A 7,639-nucleotide genomic window follows, 5' to 3' on the forward strand; every position below is an offset into this window, starting at 1 on the left:
ATGCCTGGTTGCGCTCTGCACTGCGGACGCCCGAAGGGGTGGAGTGGAATGGGCAAGCCCCATATTGCTTACATAGTTCCTGGGTGTCTCCATGCCACAACAATAATGAGGCCAGAACTGAGACTCCTCTGCTTAAGAATCCCAGGCCACTACCACGTAACTGAAGGAAAATCTTCATTTGCAATACAGGGCTCATGACTCACAGTTGAGCAGTTCTGAGTCTATCCAATAGAAGGCAGACATGCCTAGGCACCGCTAGTCCTCTACTGCAAGATGGGTGGGTGTAAAGAAAACACAACAGCTATGTAATTTTCAGGAACCGCTTCATAAACTCATCTCAGCCCAGTGAGGGGCAGCAACGTGACGAGGGCAATTAGGGCAATCAGAATAGCTTTGTTTATTTCGATGGTGAGCTTTTGGGGCAGGTGTCCTGGTTCAGCGGCTGGGGCAGTAGCGGGTCTCTCGATGTGTTGCCGAAATACAAATCCTAATAATGGTGCTTCGTCTAAGAAAACCTGGGGACTTTTTTTGTGTTCACAGCATTTTATTACCCAAAAGATTCATGGATTCCCCAGCCAGAAGGGACCATAGTGATCATCTCCTCCCGTCTCCTGTCTCACCCTGGCCAAAGAACGTCCCCAACGGAATTCCTAGAGCAGATCCTTTAGAAAAACATCCAGGGTTGATTTAAAAATGATCAATGATGGACAAGCCACTGTGCCCCCTGGTAGATTGTTCCAATGGTGAATTACGCTCACTGGCAACAATTCACACCTTATTTCCAGTTAGCATGTGTCCAGCGTCAGCTTCCAGCCACGGGATGGCGTTTCTCTGCTCCCTCGAAGAGCCTGCTGTCAAATGTGTGTTCCCCTGTGGATACTCACCGGCTGTGTATAGCTGCTTTTGCGGAAAAACTTGCCAGCTGTCTACACTGGCCGCTTTAATTTCCACAAGAACACTGACTTCCTACTGTCTGAAATCAGTGCTTCTTGCGGAAATACGATGCTGCTCCCGTTTGGGCAAAAGTCCTTTTGCACAAAAAAGCCCCGATCGCGAAAATGGCAATCGGGGCTTTTTTGCGCAAAAGAGCGTCTAGATTGGCACAGATGCTTTTCCGCAAAAAGTGCTTTTCATAGAATCATAGAATAATAGGACTGGAAGGGACCTCGAGAGGTCATCGAGTCCAGCCCCCCGCCCTCAAGGCAGGACCAAGCTCCGTCTACACCATCCCTGACTTTTTGCGGAAAAGTGTCTGTGCCAATCTAGACGCTCTTTTCCGCAAATGCTTTTAACGGAAAACTTTTCCGTTAAAAGCATTTGCGGAAAATCATGCCAGTCTAGACGTAGCCACAGACTTTAATCCGGTCACTCCTTAACTTTCTCTCGAAGCTCGGAGCTTCTTGGGTCTGTCACTGTAAGGCATGGATGAATTATTTTCTTGGCTCTGCTCTGAGCCCTCCCTACTATATCAACTACACCCAGGGGCTCAGTCAAGATAGGTGTTAGGACAAGAGTCTAGCCTCACAGAAGTCACAGTTCGAATAATAAAAAATCAATACACTTTAGCCAAGGTTGGTAGAGGACAGAGCCTCCGATCTCATCCTTTACAACTCCCCAAGCTCTCAAGCAAATACACAAATAAAGATCCTAGCTGTAGCCCTTTGCTATTGGTCTGAACAGCTGGTTACACCGGGCTGGCCTTTTCTCATTGTTTCCAGCTGCTGGCCTGCATTAAAGAGAGCTTAGTACGCACTAAATGCGGTCCATCATATTTCTTTTCCATCTATGCAGTAGCTGCCAGCAGTGTTCCCGCTAATCTTTTCTGTCCACGGGTGGATTTTTCCAGCCAGGTGCGGGATAAAATGTTACATGCGCTGAGGCATGTGGGAATGTGCACCACCAATAGGAACACCAACCCAGCTGTGGGTGCTGTGCTACGCAGCCGGGCGGCACTGGAGTCTCGGCTGCACGAGCGTCCGGCTTACAGGAAACATACAGGCTGCCAGGGGGCTCTTTCACGTTTTATTTCACGCCAATTGTTCTTCGGCTGGGAATTTTGAAAGATTTTCAGGGTTGGTTGGTTTGGTTTTTTCTGTCAAACTCTTGTGAACATTTTTCAGGTGAAAAAATGAAAAACAAACACTTGTGGTAAGGCATGGGGCTGTGTCCAGACCTGGTCTCTCCCTTGCACCCTTATTTCCGGGGGGGAGAAAGGGGAGTGGCAAGAGAGGGGGGGGGGGTCACCAAAGCCCAGGTTTTGGACAGGTAACATTTCCATGTGAAAAATTTCCAACCAAGCCATAGGGTCAGGGGAGCCGACAGCATCTGGGGTGGGCCCCTGGGAGGGAGGTTGTGTGGAGGGCTGGTTCCATGTTCCCAGAAGGGGCGGGGCCTTAAGTGGAAGGGGCGGGGCTGGGCCAGCCAGCTCCCAGTGCTTCCTGGACTGCGGTTGCCCCCTCCCCCCCCCAGAGCCAAGTGGCCCTCCAGTAGCAATCAGCCAGGAATCTCAAGCCCCTTTGAATCTCCAAGCCCTGGAGCATCCCCCCCCCCCAATTGGCAGGCCTGCCTGGGGTCATTGCCAGTGGGACGTTTTTTGGCCAGCTGTTCGCGTGGTCCGAACGAGAGGAAGCGCCCGGTTCAGAGCCGGCCCGCACTATGGAAATATGGGAGGGCCCGGACTAAGAATACCCTCCACTTCACACCACCCACTTCATACCCCCACGCACCTTCCCCCGATCGGTACTAACAACACGTGTGGTTTCCCCCTTCTCACCCGGCCTGGCCCCTGCGACATCCTCCCTCCGCCTCTCGCTTCCTCCTGAGCGCCCCCAGCCCCACCTCGCTGCCTTCTGCGGGGGCGCTCGGAACCCGAAATCCGTATTTGGCACGGAACCGAGATCGCTGGCCCGGGGGGAGATGCAAAAGTGAGGCCCAGATGGGTTCTGGGCGTTCCCCACCCCATCCGCAAGTGGCATCCCAACGGCAAAGGGAGAGGGGTGCAAACCAGACCCACCCCAGGAAGAAAGACTCAAAGGCTGCCTTTTCAGTGAGAGGGAGGGGCCTCTCCTAGGAGCACAGGGCATCTCCAGCTGCCAGCAGCAATAGGACTCTTACACTGCCTATGAGCTTAGCTATGTGGGCAATCATTTTTGATGGGGGCCACTCCAAGATGTTGGTAAGGGTTCAAGGGCTGCACTTTTCTGTGGAGAGGCTGCAGGGTCTGGGAGGGAGGCTGGGTGCAGAAGGGAGGTTGGGGTAGGGGACTGGGGTGCAGGAGGGGCTGTGGGTCTTGGAGGGAGGCTGGGTGCAGAATGGAGGTTGGGGTAGGAGACTGGGGTGCAGGAGGGGCTGTGGGTCTGGGAGGGAGGTTGGGTGCAGAATGGAGGTTGGGGTAGGGGACTGGGGTGCAGGAGGGGCTGTGGGTCTGGGAGGGAGGTTGGGTGCAGAAGGGAGGTTGGAGTAGGGGACTGGGGTGCAGGAGGGGCTGTGGGTCTGGGAGGGAGGTTGGGTGCAGAAGGGAGGTTGGAGTAGGGGACTGGGGTGTAGGAGGGGGCGTGGGGTCTGGGAGGGAGATTGGGTGAAGGAGGGGTGGTGACCTGGGGTAGGAGATTGGGGTGCAGGGTCCAGGCATGGATTGGTTTCACTGCTGTGGGCACCTAGTTTAGCGCTAGCTTGAGTCTGTCTATGCATGCTGCAACCACACCTCCCGATTGCATCACAGACACACCTGAGCAGTAGCATGTGCAGGAACTTACCATGGGAATGCCCGAAAAATGAATTTAGGCCCCATGATGCTGAGTCAGCCACGCAGCAAATGTAAGTGTCCTCTAAGGGATGTTACCTTTGTCTTAGTTCTGATTGGCTGAAACGGCCTGCGCCCGGAAACAAGTTTTGAAGACTATTCGATAGGGGCATTTGATCAATTTTAAATCTTGGGGTCCCATCATTAATGGAGTCATAAATAGGTGTCAGGGGTCAGGTCCTCTCATAGTGGCTACACGAGAGGGGTGTCCCAGTGTGGAACAGACTGAGAACGGTTTATTTAAATGCCTTGAGAGCGAGAGATTAAAACAGCTGTTGTACAAATGCCATAAAGTCACAAAACTATCCCAGGGCAAAAGGGACCTTTTTTGGGGAGAAAAGCTCACATTTTTGTAATTCCATCAAATTGGTTCTTTACCTGTGAAACTTTTCAGCCAGGCCTGTTCTTAGCGGCAGTTGCCTTTGCATTAGTAATGCAGCGCTCCAGAGAAGCAGCCAAACCATAGGAGAGAATGGGAGGTTTTATCATAGTTATATCTTGGGCGAGTGGCAAGGAGAGCAGGAGCGGTTTAAATTGCTCTGTGAGCGTCTCTGGCATGCTTTCCGGTCGGATCGGAGTGGAGGGAAAGCTGTAAACTGACGTCTTGAAATATTGTCATGCAGAAAAATACGGGAGAGAAATCACTGGAGTACCCAGAGTTGGGGGAAAGTGTTGAACTGGGTCATTGAGAAGGTGTTTATCGACGTGTGTTGTGCCTGCTGCACCTTTAGGGTACGTCTACACTGCGGAGCTATTTCGAGATAGCGGAAGTATCCCGAAATAGCTATTCCGCACGTATTGAACCAGATTTCGAAATAACGGGCGGCTTAGTCCGACGTCCATGAGGGTGAAGAGGAATTTCGGAATAGTGTTTTATTTCAAAGTTTGGCGCCAAATTACAAAATGAGCTAGTTTGAAATACACTCGGAATAAGTGACGCAATTTGGGTTGGTTATTTTGAGCTAAGGGAGCTGTATAGACGCACCCGGAAAGATTTAAGAGCCCCATGAAGTGTTCATTTTGGCCTCAGAGCTGTGTTCTCACGGCAGATTCTCACACGCTACTCTCCCCTGGGGACTTGTCTTTTGAGACTCTGTGAACTATACAAACACGCAGACACCACGGGGCTAGTTTCCCTTTTCCTCCGTGCTACTGACACTAGTGCAAAGTGCGTGTGAAACGCTGCCATTCTGTTTTGCTAGCACTTTGCACACACCTTGCACTGGTGCTCTTTTTTTGGGGGGGAAACTGAACTTACAATCACAAAGCAAAACAGGAGAGCAACACAAATAGGTTTGCCAATCAGCCAATGAGGATTGGTGCTGATGATGTAATGCTCCCCTCTCGTGGTTAATTGGCTGAGTGTGTTGTCACTCTTTATCCTGCAGCATGAGCAATGTGTTGGAACAAGCCCGAATCTGGTTCTAGCCTGCTTCTGTAGTTGAAGTCATAGGAAAGCAGTTATGTGCTTTGCAGGCCTCCAACCAGCCCAGCGTTCCTTTAGGAACAGGCAGGCGAGACCTTGGCTAACTTGGGCACCTGAAGGAATACAGGAAGAGATTTTAGGAAGGCAGGAGATGGCTGGACATTGACACTAGCCAAATTCAGATGGGAAATAAGGGTATATTTTTAACAGTGAAAGTAATTAACCCTCGGAGCAGTTTACCAAGGGTCACGGTGGATTCCTCACCATGGGCAATTTCTTTACAAGAGCTGCCCTAGGAATGATTTTGGGACAGTTCTGTAGCCTCTCTTGTGAAGAAGGTCATCATCACAATTGTCCCTTCTGGTGGTGGAATCTATTAAATGCCACCCCAGTTCAGTTAGTATCCTGTTCTCCCCCACGTTGCACCTAAGGAGAAAAAATTCTTCCTGACCCCAACTGGCGACACATGTGCCTTGAAGCATGAAGATCGCAACTTTTATCCTACCTAGTTTGACAGCCAACATCTTTTTTCTTCTTCCCCTTCATTTTTCCCCTTCTCCCCGCCTCCCTCCCTCCCTCCCTCCCTCCGTCCCTTATTTATTCTTGGATCTGGACTTCCTACACTCCAGTCATCTGAAGAAGTGGGTCGTGCCCATGAAAGCTCCATGTTTTGTTAGTCTTTAAGATGCTGCTAGATTTGCTGTTTTTTAAATATTATTCTTATTGCTCTACAGTCAAGATCCAATCTGAGTAAATTAGTTGTCTCAGTCAGTATCTAGTGGTGCTGAGTTCCACAGGCTGGTTGCATGTTGTGAAAAAGAAAAGGCAGTCCCCTTTATCAGTTCTAAAGGGGCCTCTTCCCTTCTCTGCGCACTAGATAGCCTCCCCCCCCCAACTCCTCTATGTGAGCATCACAATCAGCAGTTCAGCCGTAAACCCTAAACACTCCTCCCCCCACCTCACACCCCCCCAGCGCTGTCCTGGGACTTTTCATGTCTTATTCCTGCTAAGATAATGGGCAAACAAATCCCACGTTTCAAAGCGAGAGTCAATCACCCCAGAGCTGAAGAAAAAATTTGCTCTGCAGCTGCAATCTAGAGCCCTGAGCAATTAGCCGCATCTAGAGTGTCAGTGGGGCAAATGAGACACTAGCTAGCTCCGCACAGGGATCTGATACGGTGTAAACCCTCTGCCCCCCCGAAACTCTGCGCCTTGCAAAGTAAAAGCGGAGCCGACGTCCTGATGAAGGGATAAAAGGAAAACGATAATAAGGAGCAAATGCATGTTATGCAACCACGGTTGCTATCGAAGTGGGTGGTGCCCGCAGGCATAAAAAGGACGCTAAGACATAGGTTAGTTGGGGGGAGGGGGAAGAATTCATGGTGCAAAGTCTTCTAGCTTTCTGAAAGGGCCTAGGAAAGTGGTTGTACTGGCTTCAAAACAACCACCAGGCAGCAAAGCGCCCAGAACAGGAAAGGCCTGTGCAGAAGGGACCCTGTGTGTTCGCTGCGCCGGAGGGGGTGTGAACATTTGGCGTCTTGTGCTGTAGAACAATAAATCTCCACATTGCAGGGGGAGGAGGCAGGGAGAGGGAACGGGGCTCTTTGCAGTGGGGGGGGGGGGGTGTTTCTGGAGTAGCCTGTGTGCTAGGAAGGGGGTGGGGGTTAGATGGAATGGGGGGGCTGGCCCTGCTCATGGGTTGGGAAGCAGAGGGGAGAGGGGGGGCGGTGCACTGCTGGGGAGAGGTGATGGGAAAAGGAAGGCAGGAAGAAACCCCGGCTGTCAAGCTGCAGGGGGGGCTCCTGGGAGGGGTTTGCATCCTGAGGAAGGGGGAGGAAATGGGGGTGTCTCTGCAGCTGTGAGTAGTGGGGGAGGGGCTGGCAAGAGGGCTGAGCATTGACTGGGCATGTCCGGCCTATAGTCCCGTGGAACCCCGGGCAGGGGGAACGGACGGGCGCTGTCCCTGTAGCTGGGGGGTTGGTGTGATACTGGGGGAACAGACAGGGTCTACCTACCCTTTGGCTGGGGGGGGGTGCAATGCCAGGGGCGCTGGCCAGGGGAAGGCCCCTGCGACTGGGGGAGGTGCAAGGGGAAGGGAGTGTGTGTGGGAGGCTCAGTCTCTGTGTCTGGGGGGGAACAAAGCGATGTCAGAGGAGCAGGGGAGACAGTGCAATGCCAGGGGAGGGTGTGTCCCTGTGGCTGGGGGGAAGCGGTGCAATGTCAAGGGGGGGTCAGTCCCTAGAGCTGGGGAGCAGTGCAGCGCCGGGGGATGTGTCAGTCTCTGGAGTTGGGGGAGGCAGTGCAATGCCGGGGAGGGTCAGTCCCTGGAGCTGGGTGGGGGAGCGGTGCAATGCTGGGGGGGGGTGTTGATCCCAGGACCTGGGGGGCAGTGCAATGCCAGGGGGCAGTCT

This window comes from Pelodiscus sinensis, chromosome 19 (genome assembly GCF_049634645.1).
Source record: "Pelodiscus sinensis isolate JC-2024 chromosome 19, ASM4963464v1, whole genome shotgun sequence".
Taxonomy (NCBI): domain Eukaryota; kingdom Metazoa; phylum Chordata; order Testudines; family Trionychidae; genus Pelodiscus; species Pelodiscus sinensis.